Source organism: Scyliorhinus torazame, chromosome 13 (genome assembly GCF_047496885.1).
Source record: "Scyliorhinus torazame isolate Kashiwa2021f chromosome 13, sScyTor2.1, whole genome shotgun sequence".
In the NCBI taxonomy this organism is placed as follows: Eukaryota; Metazoa; Chordata; class Chondrichthyes; order Carcharhiniformes; family Scyliorhinidae; genus Scyliorhinus; species Scyliorhinus torazame.
Window position 1 is genome coordinate 87,305,733 of NC_092719.1, and position 19,709 is coordinate 87,325,441.

The following is a 19,709-nucleotide window of genomic DNA, read 5'->3' on the forward strand; positions in this document are numbered from 1 at the left end:
CCACGTTGCTGGGGATAAAGTTCTGCTTAATAAAGCCTTCAATTGACATTACCTCATCCTGCTTCGCGTCATATTGACAGTGCTACAAAGGGTCGCTGTGGGAGTGTCTCAAGATTCATCCCCAGCTGAGAGCTCGGAACAGCACTAATTTCCAAATGGCCTTTTTCCTGCTCCATATATTCACCAATTCTCCCGTTCCCTGCGCAGTTCCTCCCCGACCGACACTGAGGATAAGGGGCGGGGCTTGCTGAGATGCGCGCGCATCCCGGGGAAAGTGGCGGGGGCTCGCCGGAGATGCGCGCACATCCCTGCGCCGGGGGGGGGTGGGGTGGAGATTGTTGCATATGCGCGCCCACTCCCCGGAAAGGGGCGGGGCTTGTTGGAGGTGCATATGCTTATCCCCGGAAAGGGCGGGGCTTTAGGAAGCGCATGCGCGCATCCCCGTGAAAGGGGCGGCACTTTGTGGGAAGCGCATGCGCGCATTCTTGGGCAAGGGGCGGGGCTTGTCGGAGGTTCGCGCGCGTCACCGAGACGGAGGCTGTTGGCGCGAAGTGTCCGGCCCGGAGGAAGATAGAGTCTGGCTCAAACAGGAGCCTCCGAGTATCCGTGCTGAGGCCTCGTCTGGGCCACCGAATGTGACTCAGATCTCCCGGCTACAGCAGGGCCTGTGTCTCCCACTCGCCTCAGCCGGTGGTCCCGGAGCCCTGGCCTATCATCCTGGGGGGTAAGAGTGTCCTGTAACTGACCTGTGGTAATAGATCAGCTGCTGCATTCTCCAGCGGTTGGTGGACAGGAGCTGCAACTTTCCCCAACTACGGCTGTCTCCGAGATCAGGGTCTGTTTTTAAACATATTTAACTCTTGAATGAGGATCAGTTGTTTCGTTCGAAAGACATTTCTGACTTTTAAGAGCCACAGGAGGTCCCAAAATGCTTTAGTCAATGTGTTGTAATGTGGAAACCTGGCAACCAATTTGTACACAGCAAGCTCCCACTGACAGCAATGTGGTAATGACTAGATAATGTCTTTGTGATGTTGATGGGGAGATAAATGCTGAGATGTAATTCCCCTGTTTTTCTTTAAAACAATGTCATGAGATCTTTACATTCACAAAGCCAAATGGAGTCTCTGTTTAAGGTGCCATCTGAACGATGTCACCTCTGACTGTGCAGCACTCCCACAAAACTACACTGGAGCTGTCAGCCTTGATTTTTGTGCTCTTGCCCTGGAACCCAGAAATTTGAGATTCTGGGTGTTGCCAAGTGAATTATGGCTGCCAAACAACATGATAATGACCAAATGGTCTGTTTTAGTGCTGTTGATTCAGGATGCCAGGGAGAATATCCCTACTCTAAATAATCTTTATTAGTGTCATAAGCAGGCTTACATTAACACTGCAACAAAGTTACTGTGAAAATCCCCTAGTCGCCACACTCCGATGCTTGTTCGGGTACACTGGAGGAGAATTCCGAATGTCCAATTCACCCAGAACTAGCAGTCTCCGCACAGACAGTAACCCAAGTGGGAATCGAACCCGGGTCTCTGGTGCTGTTATGCAGCAGTGCTAACCACCGTGCTACCGTTTGGTTGTGTGTAAGTTTACTTTGAGAGCAGACAGTATGTGCTTAATGTATTATTAAAGCAACAGAGCAGTACTCCATTTGAGTGTCTGCCTGGAGTAAGGTGCAAATTTCTGGAGTGGGATTTAAATCCCCATGATTCTGACTCTGATATGAGTGTCATCACCGATTGGGCTATAATTATAGTTTTGCTTCTGATCACAAATCATTGTTACTGCAAGATTTTGAGAACGGTATTACCTTTTTTGAAAGTTAATATAAATTTGGAAAGCTGAAATATTGTCAAGAGACACTAAGATCAATTAAGTTATAACCCTTGGTATTTTAACCAACTGGTCACTTTAATTGTATCTGCCTGTTTGTATTCCTCAGTTGAAGCTTCGCCCTCACAGTCTAACCATCTCAGCTTCAGTAGCTCACGTGTTGAGTTTGTTAGTTTCTTTCTAGCAAGAGTTTATATATCACAGGTGTGAAGGAGAGATTTTGTTGACCACAAGACTGGAGGGGCCAGAGAGCTGGAGGAGCAGATGGTGCAATTAGGGGGAAGGTTGGGAAATGAATGGAGCCGAAGTGACATGCAGCTGCCAATGATATGTTGGGCTTGTGTGATTTGGTGTAAAATACGATTTGAATGGCAGAGGTTTTGGATGAATTCGTAGAGGGTCATTGGTTACAAGAGCATTTGAGTAATTAGTTTGGAGTGTGAAAAAACCTTAATGGCGGTGTCGACAGCAAATGCTTAAGCCATTGATAGGAGTTGGGTGATGTGAGTTGGATGGTGAAAATCCCTTCCGGTCTTAACTTTGTCTCACACTTAACCTGAAATTGCCAAAACTAGGGCCATAAATGCAGGAAAGTCATTCATAAATCCAATATAGGGAATTAAGACAGAACATCTATACTCTGATGAAAGTGGCAACCTCGATATACTTGGAGTGACATTCAGCTGGATGTTGGATTGAAAACATGAGGGAGCAAGGAAATGCTGAGGAGATTAAATTAAGAGGGGAGAGTTCTGTAGAGCAAAGACCTTTATAGGTTGAATGGCCTGTTTCTGTGGTGTTCATTCTATGGGCAGCATCATCCATAGACATGAGCCAGCTTTTACATCTGCTGATGACCCCCAGCTCCAGCGTTGGACTGTCTAAGCTGTCAGCTGTTCCAAAATCTTGATTGAGATGAACCACAATTTCTTGCATTTAAAGTGCAAAAACTAAAGACTTTAGCTTCCATGATAAACTCCATACCTGCAATACTAACTCTATTCCCCTTTCATTAGTTGAAATGAATTCCATTACGATTTTTATGACTTTATTGACATGTGTTGCTATTTCTATTGAGTTTCTGCTTGTAAGCACAAGTACATAGAACATAGAACAATACAGGGCAGTACAGGCCCTTCGGCCCACGATGTTGCACCGAAACAAAAGCCATCTAACCTACACTATGCCATTATCATCCATATGTTTATCCAATAAACTTTTAAATGCCCTCAATGTTGGCGAGTTCACTACTGTAGCAGTTAGGGCATTCCACGGCCTCACTACTCTTTGCGTAAAGAACCTACCTCTGACCTCTGTCCTATATCTATTACCCCTCAGTTTAAAGCTATGTCCCCTCATGCTAGCCATTTCCATCCGCGGGAGAAGGCTCTCACTGTCCACCCTATCCAACTCCCTGATCATTTTGTATGCCTCTATTAAGTCTCCTCTTAACCTTCTTCTCTCCAACGAAAACAACCTCAAGTCCATCAGCCTTTCCTCATAAGATTTTCCCTCCATACCAGGCAACATCCTGGTAAATCTCCTCTGCACCCGCTCCAAAGCCTCCACGTCCTTCCTATAATGCGGTGACCAGAACTGTACGCAATACTCCAAATGCGGCCGTACCAGAGTTCTGTACAGCTGCAACATGACCTCCCGACTCCGGAACTCAATCCCTCTACCAATAAAGGCCAACACTCCATAGGCCTTCTTCACAACCCTATCAACCTGGGTGGCAACTTTCAGGGATCTATGTACATGGACACCTAGATCCCTCTGCTCATCCACACTTTCAAGAACTTTACCATTAGCCAAATATTCCGCATTCCTGTTATTCCTTCCAAAGTGAATCACCTCACACTTCTCTACATTAAACTCCATTTGCCACCTCTCAGCCCAGCTCTGCAGCTTATCTATATCCCTCTGTGACCTGCTACATCCTGCCACACTATCGACAACACCACCGACTTTAGTATCGTCTACAAATTTACTCACCCACCCTTCTGCGCCTTCCTCTAGGTCATTGATAAAAATGACAAACAGCAACGGCCCCAGAACAGATCCTTGTGGTACTCCACTTGTGACTGTACTCCATTCTGAACATTTCCCATCAACCACCACCCTCTGTCTTCTTTCAGCTAGCCAATTTCTGATCCACATCTCTAAATCACCCTCAATCCCCAGCCTCCGTATTTTCTGCAATAGCCTACCGTGGGGAACCTTATCAAACGCTTTGCTGAAATCCATATACACCACATCAACTGCTCTACCCTCATCTACCTGTTCAGTCACCTTCTCAAAGAACTCAATAAGGTTTGTGAGGCATGACCTACCCTTCACAAAGCCATGCTGACTATCCCTGATCATATTATTCCTATCCAGATGATTATAAATCTTGTCTCTTATAATCCCCTCCAAGACTTTACCCACTACAGACGTGAGGCTCACCGGTCTATAGTTGCCGGGGTTGTCTTTGCTCCCCTTTTTGAACAAAGGGACCACATTTGCTGTCCTCCAGTCCTCTGGCACTATTCCTGTAGCCAATGATGACATAAAAATCAAAGCCAAAGGTCCAGCAATCTCTTCCCTGGCCTCCCAAAGAATCCTAGGATAAATCCCATCGGGTCCCGGGGACTTATCTATTTTAAGCCTGTCCAGAATTGCCAACACCTTCCCTACGTACCTCTATGCCATCTATTCTATTAGCCTGGGGCTCAGCATTCTCCTCCACAACATTATCTTTTTCCTGAGTGAATACTGACGAAAAATATTCATTTAGTATCTCGTCTATCTCTTCAGACTCCACACACAATTTCCCATCCCTGTCCTTGACTGGTCCTACTCTTTCCCTAGTCATTTGCTTATTCCTGACATACCTATAGAAAGCTTTAGGGTTTTCCTTGATCCTTCCTGCCAAATACTTCTCATGTCCCTTCCTTGCTCGTCTTAGCTCTCTCTTTAGATCCTTCCTCGCTACCTTGTAACTATCCATCGCCCCAACTGAAACTTCACACCTCATCTTCACATAGGCCTCCTTCTTCCTCTTAACAAGAGATTCCACTTCCTTGGTAAACCACGGTTCCCTCGCTCGACGGCTTCCTCCCTGCCTGACCGGTACATACTTATCAAGAACACGCAGTAGCTGATCCTTGAACAAGCCCCACTTATCCAGTGTGCCCAACACTTGCAGCCTACTTCTCCACCTTATCCCCCCCTAAGTCACGTCTAATGGCATCATAATTGCCCTTCCCCCAGCTATAACTCTTGCCCTGCGGTGTATACTTATCCCTTTCCATCACTAACGTAAACGTCACCGAATTGTGGTCACTGTCCCCAAAGTGCTCTCCTACCTCCAAATCCAACACCTGGCCTGGTTCATTACCCCAAACCAAATCCAACGTGGCCTCGCCTCTTGTTGGCCTGTCAACATATTGTTTCAGGAAACCCTCCTGCACACACTGTACAAAAAACGACCCATCTATTGTACTCAAACTATATCTTTTCCAGTCAATATTTGGAAAGTTAAAGTCTCCCATAATAACTACCCTGTTACTTTCGCTCTTATCCAGAATCATCTTCGCCATCCTTTCCTCTACATCCCTAGAACTATTAGGAGGCCTATAAAAAACTCCCAACAGGGTGACCTCTCCTTTCCTGTTTCTAACTTCAGCCCACACTACCTCGGAAGAAGAGTCCCCATCTAGCATCCTCTCCGCCACCGTAATACTGCTCTTGACTAGCAGCGCCGCACCTCCCCCTCTTTTGCCTCCTTCTCTGAGCTTACTAAAACACCTAAACCCCGGAACCTGCAACATCCATTCCTGTCCCTGCTCTATCCATGTTTCCGAATTGGCCACAACATCGAAGTCCCAGGTACCAACCCATGCTGCCAGTTCCCCTACCTTGTTTCGTATACTCCTGGCATTGAAGTAGATGAGGTTTGACTTTGTTCCATCAAATTTCCCTCCCTTTGTGTAGGCCTTTTGTTGCATTGCGTGCTCCCTTTAAGATTTCCATGCATGGCATCCCAAAGAGACCTTCTGTACAACCTGTTATGAGGACAGGAAATATTATGAGTAATGAGCCCTATTTTATTAGTAGCCTAACTGTGCACGAACATTTATCAAATAGTGATCACAACATGATTGAATTCAGTGTAGCATTTGAAAGTGAAAGCACATTTCAGACACCAGAATTTTAGAATTGGGTACGGTGGACTTTAATAGGATGATGCAGAGACTGTCTACGATAAACTGGTAAGATCTGTTAATGGGTCAAACGACTGAAGGTCAGTGGAGAATATTTTAAAAAACATTTAACGAGATACAGAGCAAGTATACACCCCTGAGAGAAAAGTGTTCCGCTTTTGTGGGCAGCACGGTAGCATTGTGGATAGCACAATTGCTTCACCGCTCCAGGGTCCCAGGTTCGATTCCGGCTTGGGTCACTGTCTGTGCGGAGTCTGCACATCCTCCCCATGTGTGCGTGGGTTTCCTCCGGGTGCTCCGGTTTCCTCCCACAGTCCAAAGATGTGCAGGTTAGGTGGATTGGCCATGATAAATTTGCCCTTAGTGTCCAAAATTGCCCTTATTGTTGGGTGGGGTTACTGGGTTATGGGGATAGGGTGGAGGTGTTGACCTTGGGTAGGGTGCTCTTTCCAAGAGCCGGTGCAGACTTGATGGGCCGAATGGCCTCCTTCTGCACTGTAAATTCTATGATTACATTCACAAAAAGAAAGCCGTGGACAACTAAAGAGCTTAAGGATAGCATAAAATTAAAAGAAAGGGCTTACAAAAATGCAAGACATAGCACAGATCCGGACGAATGGGATAGATACAAGGACCAGCAAAGGGTCACAGCAGCTAAGAAGAGCTACTAAAAGGGATTATGAGAGGAAAGTTGAACGGTGCATCAAAAACAATAAGAAGAAATGTTCCAGATATATAAAGGGAAAGTGAAGGGTGAAGAATGATGTAGGCCCACTAAAAGCTGAAAATGGAGATATTGTCAGTAATAATGGAGAAATGGCCAACATGTTGAACAATTACGTTCCCTCAGTGTTTACTGTAGGATAACTGGCCGGAAGTCCTGTAAAAATGAATAGTCGATAGAGAACAGGGACTTAATACAATTAACATTAGTACAGCATCACTAATTAAGAAATTAATGGAACCTAAAGAGTGACAAATCCCAAGGACCTGACGGTTTCCATCCAAAGGTGTGAAAGGAAGTAAGGGAGTATTGTAGATATCCTGACTTCCAGAGTTCCCTAGATTCAGGAGTAGTCCCTCTGGATTGGCAAATTGCACATGTCGCTCCATCTTTTTAAGAAGGGGGAAACCAGGGAATTACTGACCAGTTAGCCTAACGTCTGTGATGGGGAAATTGCTGGAGTCTATAATCAGGGATGGGGTAACTGAACACCTTGAAAAATGTTGGTCAATCATGAGAACCAGCATGGATTCGTGAAAGAAAGGAGTTGCTTTTTTGAATTTTTTGAAGTGGTGACTAAGGTTACCAGGGAATATCTGGATGTCATTTATATGGACTTCCAGAAGACAAAGAACAAAGTGAACAAAGAAAATTACAGCACAGGAACAGGCCCTTTAGCCCTCCAAGCCTGCACCTGCCATGCTGCCTGTCTGAACTAAACCCCACTACCCTTCCGGGGGCCATTTCCCTCTATTCTCATCCTATTCATATATTTGTCAAGAAGCCCCTTAAAAATCACTATCATATCTGCTTCCACTATCTCCCCTGGCAGTGAGTTTCAGGCTTCCACCACCTTCTTTGTAAAAAATTCTGCCTCATACATCTCCTTTAAACCTTGCCCCTCGCACCTTAAACCTATGGCGCCTAGTAATTGACTCTTCCACCCCAGGAAAAAGCTTCTGACGATCCACTCTGTCCATGCAGCACGGTAGCATTGTGGATAGCACAATTGCTTCACAGCTCCAGATCCCAGGTTCGATTCCGGCTTGGGTCACTGTCTGTGCGGAGTCTGCACATCCTCCCTGTGTGTGTGTGGGTTTCCTCCGGGTCCTCCGGTTTCCTCCCACAGTCCAAAGATGTGCAGGTTAGGTGGATTGGCCATGATAAATTGCCCTTAGTGTCCAAAATTGCCCTTAGTGTTGGGTGGGGTTACTGGGTTATGGGGATAGGGTGGAGGTGTTGACTTTGGGTAGGGTGCTCTTTCCAAGAGCTGGTGCAGACTCGATGGGCCGAATGGCCTCCTGCACTGTAAATTCTATGATAACATGCTCCTCATAGTTTTGTAGACTTCTATCAGGTTGCCCCTCCACCTCCATCGTTCCAGTGAGAACAAACCAAGTTTCTCCAACCTCTCCTCAAAGCTAATGCCCTCCATACCAGGCAACATCCTGGTAAATCTTTTCTATACCCTCTCCAAAGCCTCCACATCCTTCTGGTAGTGTGGCAACCAGAATTGAACACTATACTCCAAGTGTGGCCTAACTAAGGTTCTCTACAGCTGCAACATGACTTGCCAATTTTTGTACTCATTCCCCCGGACAATGAAGGCAAGCATGGCGCATGCCTTCTTGACTACCTGCTCCATCTTCGTTGCCACTTTCAGTGAACTGTGTACTTGTATGCCCAGATCCCTCTGCCTATCAATACGCTTCAGGGTTCTGCCATTTACAGTATATTTCCCATCTGTATTAGATCTTCCAAAATGCATTACCTCACATTTGTCTGGATTAAACTCCATCTGCCATCTCTCCGCCCAAGTCTCTAACCAATCTATATCCTGCTGTATCCTCTGACGATCCTTATCGCTATCCGCAATTCCACCAACCTTTATGTCGTCCGCAAACTTACTAATCAAATCAGTTTCATTTTCCTCCAAATCATTTTTATATATATATATATATGTTACAAACAGCAAAGCTCCCTGCATTAATCCCTGTGGAACACATTAGTCACAGCCCTCTCTTCACTGCCACCCTCTGTCTTCTATGACCGAGCCAGTTCTGTATCCAACTTGCCAGCTCACCTCTGATCCCGTGCGACTTCACCTTCTGTACCAGTCTGCCATGAGGGACCTTGTCAAAGGCCTTACTGAAGTCCATATAGACAATATCCACTGCCCTACCGTCATCAATCATCTTGTCAATTCTTCAAAAAACTCAATCAAGTTAATGAGACATGACCGCCCCTTCACAAAACCATATTGCCTCTCGCTAATACGTCCACTCATTTCCAAGTGGGAGTAAATCCTGTCTTGAAGAAACCGCTCCAATAATTTCACTACCACTGACGTAAGGTTCACCGTTCTATAATTACCTGGATTTTTCTTGCTACCTTAAACAAAGGAACAGCATTAGCTATTCTCCAATCCACTGGGACCTCCCCTGTAGCCAGAGAGACTACAAAGATTTCTCTCAAAGCTTCATCAATTTCCTCCCTTGCCTCTCGTATTCTGGAGGACAGGTCCTGGGGACTTATCTACTTTAATGTTTTCCACGACCTCCAATACTACCTCTTTTTTGATCTCAACATGACCCAAACTATCTACACACCCTCCCCCAGACTCACCATCCACCAAGTTCTCATCTTTAGTGAAGAGGAAAGTACTCATTTAATACCTTGCCTATTTCCTTAGGCTACACACATAGATTCCCTTCCCTGTCCTTGAGTGGGCCAACCCTCTCCCTGGCCAACCTCTTGCTCTTTATGTATGTATAAAAAAGCCTTGGGATGTTTCTTAATCCTGCTGGCCAATGACTTTTTGTGACATTTGATAAAGTCCCAAACAAGAGACTGTTAACTAAGGTGGAAGCACACGGAGTTGAGGGCAAATTATTGACACGGTTAAGAAATTGGTTAAGTGGCAGGCAACAGGGAATAGAATCATAGAATTTACAGTGCAGAAGGAGGCTATTCGGCCCATCAGGTCTGCACCGGCTCTTGGAAAGAGCACCCCACTTAAGCCCAGACCTCCACCCGATCCCCATAAACCAATAACCCCACCTAACCGAAGGGCAATTTAGCATGGCCGATCCACCTAACCTGCACATCTTTGGGCTGTGGGAGGAAACCCACGCAGATACGGGGAGAAGGTGCAGACTCCGCACAGACAGTGACCCAAGCCAAGGAATCGAACCTGGGATCCTGGAGTTGTGAAGCAACTGTGCTAACCACTGCTACCATTAATTACTCTAATTGGCAGGAGGTGACTCGTGGTGGACCACAGAGATCTGTGTTAGAACATAGAACATACAGTGCAGAAGGAGGCCATTCGGCCCGTCGAGTCTGCACCGACCCACATAAGCCTCACTTCCACCCTATCCCCGTAACGCAATAACCCATCTCACCTTTTTGGACACTAAGGGCAATTTAGCCTTGCCAATCCACCTAACCTGCACGTCTTGGGACTGTGGGAGGAAACCGGAGCACCCGGTGGAAACCCACGCAGACACGGGGAGAACGTGCAGACTCCTCACAGACAGTGACCCAGCGGGGAATCAAACCTGGGATCGTGGCGCTGTGAAGCCACAGTGCTATCCACTTGTGCTACCGTGTTAGGGCTTCAATTATTCATCCTGCACTAATGACTTGCATGATAGCATTGAAAGGGAACCATGGCCAAACCATGGCTTACAAGGGAAATTAGAGACAGTATTAAATTCAAGGAAGAGGCATACAAGTTAGCAAGAAAAATCAATAGGCCGGAGGATAGGGCACAGTTTAAAATTCAGCAAAGGCAGACCAAGCACAGTTGATAGTACTGTTGCTTCACAGCTCTACGGACCCAGGTTCGATTCCCGGCCTGGCTCACTGCCTGTGGTGAGTCTGCACGTTCTTCCCGTGACTGCATGGATTTCCTCCGCGTGCTCCGGTTCCTCCCACAGTCCAAAGATGTGCAGGTTAGGTTGATTGGCTATGCTAAATTGCCCTTGGTGTCCAAAAAGTTTAAGTGGGGTTAGGGTGGAGATGTGGGCTTTAGTAGGGTGTTCTTTCCGCGGGCCGGTGCAGACTCAATGGGCCGAATGGCCTCCTGCACTGTAAATTCTATGATTCAAGGGATTGATTAAGAAATGGAAAATGCAATATGGAAGTAAGCTAGCAGGGAACCTAAAAACTGACTGTAAAAGGCAAGTAAAGAGAAAAAGATTGATAAAAACGAATGTAGGCCCTTTGCAGTCAGAAACGGGGGAATTCATAACGAGAAATAAAGAAATGGCTGAGAAACTAATTTCATTACTAGCTTCTGTTTTCACAAAGGAACACCTGAATAATGTACTCAAAGCTCTGAAAAGCACACGTTTCAGTGAGGTGCTGAAGAAAATTAGTATGAGTAAAGAAATTGTTTTGGAGAAATTAATGGGATTGAAGGCAGATAAATCTCCAGGGCCTGATAATTTTCATCCCAGAATACTTAAGGAAGTGGGTCCAGAAATAGTAGATCCATTTGTCGTCACTTTCCAAAATTCTTTGGACTCTGGAATAGTTCCTACAAATTGGAGGGTAGCTAATATTCAAAAAGGGAGGTAGAGAGAAAACAAGGAACTATAGACCAGTGAGCCTAACATCGGTAGTAGGAAAGTTGCTAGAGTTCCATTATCAAGGATTTCACAGCACAGCATTTGGAAAGCAGTGGTATAATCAGACAAACTCAGCATGGATTTACGAATGGGTGTGCTTGACAAATCTACTAGTATTCTTTGAAGATCTAATTAGTAGTGTTGACCAGGGAGAATCAATAGATGTGGTTTATTTAGACTTTCAGTAGGCTTTCAACAAGGTCTCACAGAGCAGATATAAAGTTTAAGCGATGGGATTGCGGGTCATGTTTTGAGATGGAGAGTTAGCAGACAGGAAGCAAAAAGTTGGAATAAATGGGTCTTTTTCTGAATGGCAGCACAGTGACTAGTCAGGTACCGCAGGGGTCTGTGCTGGGACCCCAACTGTTCACATTATATATTAATGATTTTGATGAGGGAACAAAATGTATTATCTCAAAATTTGCAGATGATACAAAATTGGGTGGGGTGGGGGCGGGGGGGGGGATGAGCTGTGAGGAGGATGCAGAGATGCTGCAGTGAAATTTGGACAGGCTCAGTAAGTGGGCATATAAACAAAGAAAATTACAGCACAGGAACAGGCCCTTCGGCCCTCCCAGCCTGCGCCGATCCAGATCCTTTATCTAAACCTGTCGCAAAGAACAAAGACAATTACAGCACAGGAACAGGCCCTAAATGGTAGATTCGGTATAATGTGGAGAAATATGAAGTTATCTGCTTTGGTAGCTAAAATAGGGAGGCAGATTATTATTTGAATGGGTGTAAATTGAAAGAGGTGGATACTCTCCAAAATCAGTTGCATTCTTGGACACACTCGTCTCCATCAAGGACGGTCACCTCAGCACTTCGCTTTACCGCAAACCTACGGATAACCTCATGATGCTCCACTTCTCCAGCTTCCACCCTAAACACATTAAAGAAGCCATCCCCTATGGACAAGCGCTCCGTATACACAGGATCTGCTCAGACGAGGAGGAGCGTAACAGACATCTACAGACGTTGAAAGATGCCCTCGTACGAACGGGATATGGCACTCGACTCATCGATCGACAGTTCCAACGCACCACAGCGAAAAACCGCACCGACCTCCTCAGAAGACAAACATGGGACACAACCGACAGAATACCCTTCGTCGTCCAGTACTTCCCCGGAGCGGAGAAACTACGTCATCTTCTTCACAGCCTTCAACACGTCATTGATGACGATGAACATCTTGCCAAGGTCATCCCCACACCCCCACTACTTGCCTTCAAACAACCGCACAACCTCAAACGAACCATTGTTTGCAGCAAACTACCCAGTCTTCAGAACAGTGACCACGACACCACACAACCCTGTCATGGCAATCTCTGCAAGACGTGCCAGATCATCGACATGGATACCACTATTACACGTGAGAACACCACCCACCAGGTATGCGGTACATACTTGTGCGACTCGGCCAACGTTGTCTACCTCATACGCTGCAGGAAAGGATGTCCTGAAGCGTGGTACATTGGCGAGACCATGCAGACGCTGCGACAACGAATGAACAGACGTCGCGCAACAATCACCAGGCAGGAATGTTCCCTTCCAGTCGGGGAACACTTCAGCAGTCAAGGGCATTCAGCCTCTGATCTCCGGGTAAGCGTTCTCCAAGGCGGCCTTCAGGACCCGCGACAACGCAGAATCGCCGAGCAGAAACTTATAGCCAAGTTCCGCACACACGAGTGCGGCCTCAACCGGGACCTGGAATTCATGTCGCATTACATTCATCCCCCACCATCTGGCCTGTGAAATCCTACCAACTGTCCTGGCTTGGTACAATTCACACCTCTTTAACCTGGGGTTACCCCATCTCTGGATCTGTAAAGATTTAATCACCTGCTAATGCTCGCATTCCTAGCATTGTTTGGCATCTTTGAATTTGTCTATATATGTGTTTCTGGAACAGACCTCTTCATTCACCTGAGGAAGGAGCAGCGCTCCGAAAGCTAGTGACATCGAATCAAACCTGTTGGACTTTAACCTGGTGTTGTAAGACTTCGTACTGTGCTCACCCCAGTCCAACGCCGGCATCTCCACATCATGAGAACCAAAGGTGTTAGAGCTGTAGAAACTGCAACAAAAAGAAGCAACTTTAAAAACAAAAGCCGAGTGTGATGGGGAGAGCGGTTGGTTGTATTGAGGCAATACATATATGGAATATTTTTTTGAAAGGTGGTTTAAGATGGAAGAGAAAGGCCACAATTTAAAGCTGTCGAACTCAGCGTTTGAGTCCCGAGGGCCAACCAGAGGGTGAGGTGCTGTTCCTCCACCTTACGCCAGGCTTCACTGCGGCAATGCAGATAGGCCCAGGGTGGATAGGGCATGAGAACGTAAATGAACAGAAATATATCAGAAAAATACCATCTGGTAGTTTCACTTTGCTGTTTGTGGGAGCTTGCTGTGCAGTGTTTCCTGCATTACAACAGTGGCTACAATTCATTGGCTATGAGACTCTTTGGATCTTGTTGAGGTTGTGAAAGGTGCAAGTCTATTTCCTTCTACTGATGCTCTTTTATTCTTGTTAATACTTTGTTAAAATGATCAAACCTGGGGGGGAGAAACTGCTATAAATGTAACTTTATTAAAAATATAAATGGTTTACCCTCTTATTGAACAAGTCTTTTTTTACACTGCAAGTAAGCCTCTGTGTAATACATAATTGCGGTTTTGAAGGTCTCCTTTTTGGCCCCAAGTATTTGATTTTTGGTCAAATTAGGTTCTTCCAGTTTGGAATCAAGGTATTAGGCAAACCAAGAACAATACAGCACAGGAACAGGCCCTTCAGCCCTCCAAGCCTGTGCCGACCATGGTACCTGCCGAAACTAAAACCGTCTGCACTTACGGAGTCCGGATCCTTCCATTCCCACCCTATTCATATATTTGTCTAGATGCCCTTTAAATGCCGCTATCGTACCTGCTCCCACCCCCTCCCCAGGCAGTGCATTCCATATATTCACTACCCACTATGTAAAAAAACTTGCCGCGCACATCTGTTCTACACTTTTCCCCATGCATTTAAACCTATGTCCCCTAGTACTTGACTCTCCTACCCTAGGAAATTATCCACTCTGTCAATGCCAGTCATAATCTTGTAGACTTCTATCAGGTCGCCTCTCAACCTCCGTCGTTCCAGTGAGATCTGTTGTGTTGGGTGCTCTGGATCCGTGGAACACAGACAGGCCACCAACACTTAAAATAGTGCAACACTATTTTATTAAGTTAGAAACTGTTGAACATACTTTCACTGTGGGTTAACACGATGTTAGATTAAACTAAAGACCTATGCCTGTCCTAACCAGTCTACGCACTCAGCACATGGTGAGGACCTGTGCTGTAAGTTGTAAGCTCTGTCCTTGTAGGAGGCTGCATCCCGAATGAGCGGGAACTCTGATGCCCCCTGTCTTTATAGTGAGTGTGCTCTAACTGGTGATTGGCTGCGGTGTTGTGTGTGTTGATTGGTCTTGCTGTGTGTCCATCAGTGTGTGTGTCTACACCATGATATACTGGTGTATATTATGACATTCCCCCCCCCCTTTTATAAAGATATGTATGTGTGTGGCAATAAATAATGTGTGGTGAGAATGTTCCTAACTACGTGTGGGGTGCCAAGACATATTCACAGGACTACGTACATGAGAACTAAGCTATTTACATGGGAAGGTGCCTGGTGCAGATAAACTGTATGCAACAAGAATAACGAGTTCAACACTATATACAAACCAGGGAAACGATCAAACAAAGCAATGAAACAATTCAGAGAGTCCATAAGTTCGAAAAGTTAATAAATTTAGTCTCTGAGGTGGGCGACGAATTCTGGTTGACCGCCTCAAGGATGGTTTGAGAGCCGCCGGTTCAGGTGCGGGCTGGACTGCGTCAAAGTTGCGGGGAGGCAGAGTGACAGGGAGCTCTGCATAGTCCGTGGTAGGGTCAGCAGGAGGGCGCGGCGACACTGGAGGATCACGAGGCGAGCGTGGAATGAGACTAAGGACGCGTCGATTGCGGCGCAGAATAGAGCCATCCGGTAGACGAACCAGGAACGAGTGGGGGGCCACCTGCCGAAGGACAACAGCGGTTGCAGACCAGCCACCATCCAGAAGATGGACGCGGACGTTGTCATCTGGTGCCAGAGCAGGGAGATCAGCTGCACAGGAGTCATGAGCCGCCTTGTGCTGTGCACGAGACAGCGGCATCCGGCGAAGGACCGGAACGTGGTCGAGGTCTGGGACATGAATGGACGGCACAGTCGTCCTCAGGGTGCGACCCATGAGTAACTGGGCTGGCGACAGGCCAGTGGACAGTGGGGCAGAGCGATAGGCCAGCAAGGCAAGGTAGAAATCGGACCCAGCATCGGCAGCCTTGCATAGGAGCCGTTTGACGATATGTACTCCCTTCTCCGCTTTGTCGTTGGATTGGGGCTACAGGAGACTGGACGTCACATGGGCAAAATTGTACCGGCTGGCAAAGTTGGACCATTCTTGGCTGGCAATGCAGGGGCCATTGTCCGACATAACCGTGAGCGGGATGCCGTGTCGAGCAAAGGTTTCTTTACCTGCACGAATGACTGCAGACGAGGTGAGGTCGTGCAACCGTATCACCTCCGGGTAGTTCTAAAAGTAGTCCACGATCAGAACATAGTCTCTACCCTGTGCATGGAACAGGTCGATGCCCACCTTGGTCCATGGTGACGTGACCAACTCATGGGGCTGCAGGGTCTCACGTGGTTGGGCCGGCTGGAAGCGCTGACAAGTGGGGCAGTTGAGCACTGTGTTGGCTATGTCCTCATTAATGCCGGGCCAGTACACTGCATCTCGGGCCTGTCGGTGGCACTTTTCCACGCCAAGGTGTCCCTCGTGTAGTTGTTCCTGGACAAGCTGGCGCATGCTATGCGGGATGACAATGCGGTCCAGTTTTAGAAGAACCCCGTCTACTACCGCCAGATCATCTCTGACATTATAGAATTGAGGGCATTGGCCCTTGAGCCACCCGTCCATTAGGTGGAGCATGACATGCTGTAGCAAGAGATTAGCCGCTGTCATGCGGCGAATTTGGACGAGTAGTTCATCCGTGGCAGATAGATTGGAGGCCGCGAATGCCACATGGGCGTCCAGCTGGCAGACAAATCCCGCTGGGTCACATGAAGTGTTGACTGCCCTGGAAGAGCGTCAGCAATGATGAGGTCTTTGCCTGGGGTGTATACCAGCTGGAAGTCGGATCGCCGGAGCTTGAGAAGAATACGCTGGAGGCGAGGCGTTATGTCGTTCAAGTCTTTCTGTATTATATTGACCAGCGGGTGATGGTCGGTCTCGATGGTGAATTGAGGAAGTCCGTAGACATAATCGTGAAACTTAACCACACCAGTCAGAAGGCCCAGGCACTCCTTTTCTATCTGCGCGCTGCTCCGTGGGGGTCATCGCACGTGACGCATATGCAACGGGGGCCCATGATGAGGCCTCATCACGTTGAAGGAGCACTGCCCCAATGCCGGATTGACTGGCATCGGTCGAAATTTTGGTCGTCTTTGCTGGATCAAAGAAAGCTATGACCGGGGCCGTGGTCAGTTTTGTTTTGAGTTCTCTCCATTCGTGCTCGTGGGCAGGGAGTCACTGGAAGTCTGTCGTCTTCCTGACCAGGTTCCTGAGAGCCGTGGTATGAGAGGCGAGGTTAGGGATGAATTTCCCTAAAAAATTGACCATGCCCAGAAATCGGAGGACCGCCTTCTTGTCCTCTGGTGTTTTCATAGCTGTGATGGCTACCTTGTCCGCATCCGGCTGCATACACAATTGGGAGATGTGGTCCCCGAGGAACTTGAGTTCCGTCTGACCAAAAGAGCATTTGGCCCTGTTGAGGCAGAGGCCATGCTCATGTATACGTCTGAATACACGCTGGAGGCGACTAACATGCTCCTGCGGGGTGGTGGACCAAATGATTATGTCATCGACATAGACGCGAACACCTTGAACACCTTCCATCATTTGTTCCATAATCCTATGGAACACTTCTGATGCAGGGATGATCCCAAACAGCATCCTGTTGTAACAATATCTGTCAAAGGGGGTGTTAAATGTGCAGTTTCCTGCTGGATTTATCGAGCTGGATTTGCCAGAATTCTTTTGAGGTGTCGAGTTTGGTAAAGAGCTTGGCACGAGCCATCTCACATGTGAGCTCTTCGCGCTTGGGAATTGGATAGTGCTCCCTCATAATATTGCGATTTAGATCCTTGGGATCAATGCAAATTCTCAATTCGCCGGAAGGCTTTTTTACACATACCATGGAGCTGACCCAGTCGGTCGGTTCCGTGACTTTGGAAATCACTCCTTGGTTCTGGAGGTCCTGCAGCTGCTGCTTGAGGCGGTCCTTAAGGGGTGCTGGGACCCTGCGAGGTGCATGCACCACAGGCATGGCATTCGGTTTTAATAAAATCTTGTAGGTGTACGCCATGCCCTCGAAGACGTCGTGGTACTGGTTGATAATGACGTCGAGCTGCGTCCTGAAGTCTGTGTCCTGAAAGGCAGATGCGTCAGCAGGAGACCGAGAGTGAACTCTCTGAACATGTTCAACAGCTTGCATGCCTGTGCGCCAAGCAGGGAGGCTTTCAAGGAGCACACTATTTCAACAGGAAGGGTGGCTTTGCGTGACCTGTGCGTCACTTCAAGTTGGCATGAGCCGCTGGCAGCAATGGCATTGCCATTATAATCTAATAGCTGGCAGGCTGATGGGAGGATGGCTGGTTTGACACAAAGACTTTGGAGGTCAGATTGAGATTGGCAGAGGCACCAGTGTCCAGGCAAAATCGTATTTGGGACCGGTTGACCGTAAGGGTGACACACCACTCATCGTCTGGATCGATGCTGTATACCGATAAAGGCTGGATTCTTTGCTTCGGGGACACCCTGTTTTTTGTAACGATACCGAATCGAAAAGGCACCTTCGGGTCCTCAGTTTCAATATCGGGTAGCAGGTCCGAATCGGACTCTGTGACCGTTGGTTGAATGGCCCGGACAATCCTGCGAGGCTGGCTGGAGCGACAAGAGTTGACAGGCTGAGCTGATCTGCATAAAGCAGCATAGTGGCCAAGGTTGCCTCATCTCAGGCATCGTCGGGATCTGGCAGAGCATTGCCGTTTTAAGTGGGCGGAGCCACAGTTGCCGCACATTGTACTGTCAGTACGTTCGCTGCGCCACCACGTATGCGCGGTGCGGTCGTACGTGGTGCGCGCCTGCGCAGTATGTTCGTTGACGTCGCCGTTCCCTCGTTCGGTGCGCACCTGCGCGGGAGTCTGCGAAAAGCGTGCAAAATGGCCGCTGTCATCCAGGCTGAGGCCTTGGAGTTGCTCGATTGCTTGGACCCATTCTGCCTCGTGGGAACCTTGCCGCGCCGTTTCAGCTGCTTGGATGTGGGAATACCGACTAGTGGCGTGTTCGTGTAGCACGCAGGTCTCGATGGCAATCGTTAGGGTGAGCTGCTTTACCTTGAGGAGCTGCTGGCATAGGGGGTTCAACTGAACATCAAAAACAATCTGGTCGCGTATCATGGAGTCGGAGGTGGGCCCGTAATTGCAGGACTGCGCAAGGATGCGGAGGTGGGTGAGAAAGGACTGGAAAGGTTCATCCTTACCCTGCAAATGCTGTCGGAATACATAGCGCTCAAAACTTTCATTCACCTCGATGTTGCAGTGACTGTCAAACTTGAGGAGGGCCGTCTTGAATTTTGATTTATCTTCACCATCAGCAAAGGTGAAAGAATTGAAAATGTGGATGGCATGTTCCCCGGCCGTGGATAGGAAGAGAGCGATCTTCCTAGTGTCTGAGGCAGCTTCCCGGTCTGTGGCTTCAAGGTAGAGCTGGAAGCGTTGTTTGAATATCTTCCAGTTGGCCCCTAGGTTACCGGTGATGCGGCGCTGTCCATTTTGCAGGATGTCTGTATGCTGGTGGAAGGCAGATCACTTGCAGGTAGGTCTAAGAAGTTCTAACATCCCTCAACTCCTGGTATCATGTTATGTTGGGTGCTCTGGATGCGTGGAACACATACAGGCCACCAACATTTAAAATAGTACAACACTATTTTATTAAGTTAGAAACTGTTGAACATACTTTCACTGTGGGTTAACACGATGTTAGATTAAACTAGAGACCTATGCCTGTCCTAACCAGTCTATGCACTCAGCACATGGTGAAGATCTGTGTTGTAAGCTCTGTCCTTCTGAGAAGCTGCATCCCGAATGAGCAGGAACTCTGATGCCCCCTGTCTTTATAGTGAGTGTGCACTAACTGGTGATTGGCTGCGGTGTGTGTGTTG

The 19,709-nt window shown here is 47.5% G+C and overlaps 1 protein-coding gene across 2 annotated transcripts in view; it reads left to right on the forward strand.

Moving 5' to 3' along the window:
- The first annotated feature begins 491 nt into the window (after nucleotides 1–491).
- The window catches only part of nedd1 (NEDD1 gamma-tubulin ring complex targeting factor), a 119,807-nt gene continuing 100,589 nt past the window's right edge, over nucleotides 492–19,709 (forward strand). Inside the window, exon 1 of one of the 2 annotated variants that reach the window (XM_072471940.1) lies at nucleotides 492–835. The gene's annotated coding sequence lies outside the window, so the exon portion shown is untranslated. The remainder of the gene's footprint in view (nucleotides 836–19,709) is intronic. The other variant, XM_072471939.1, reaches the window with a different exon arrangement.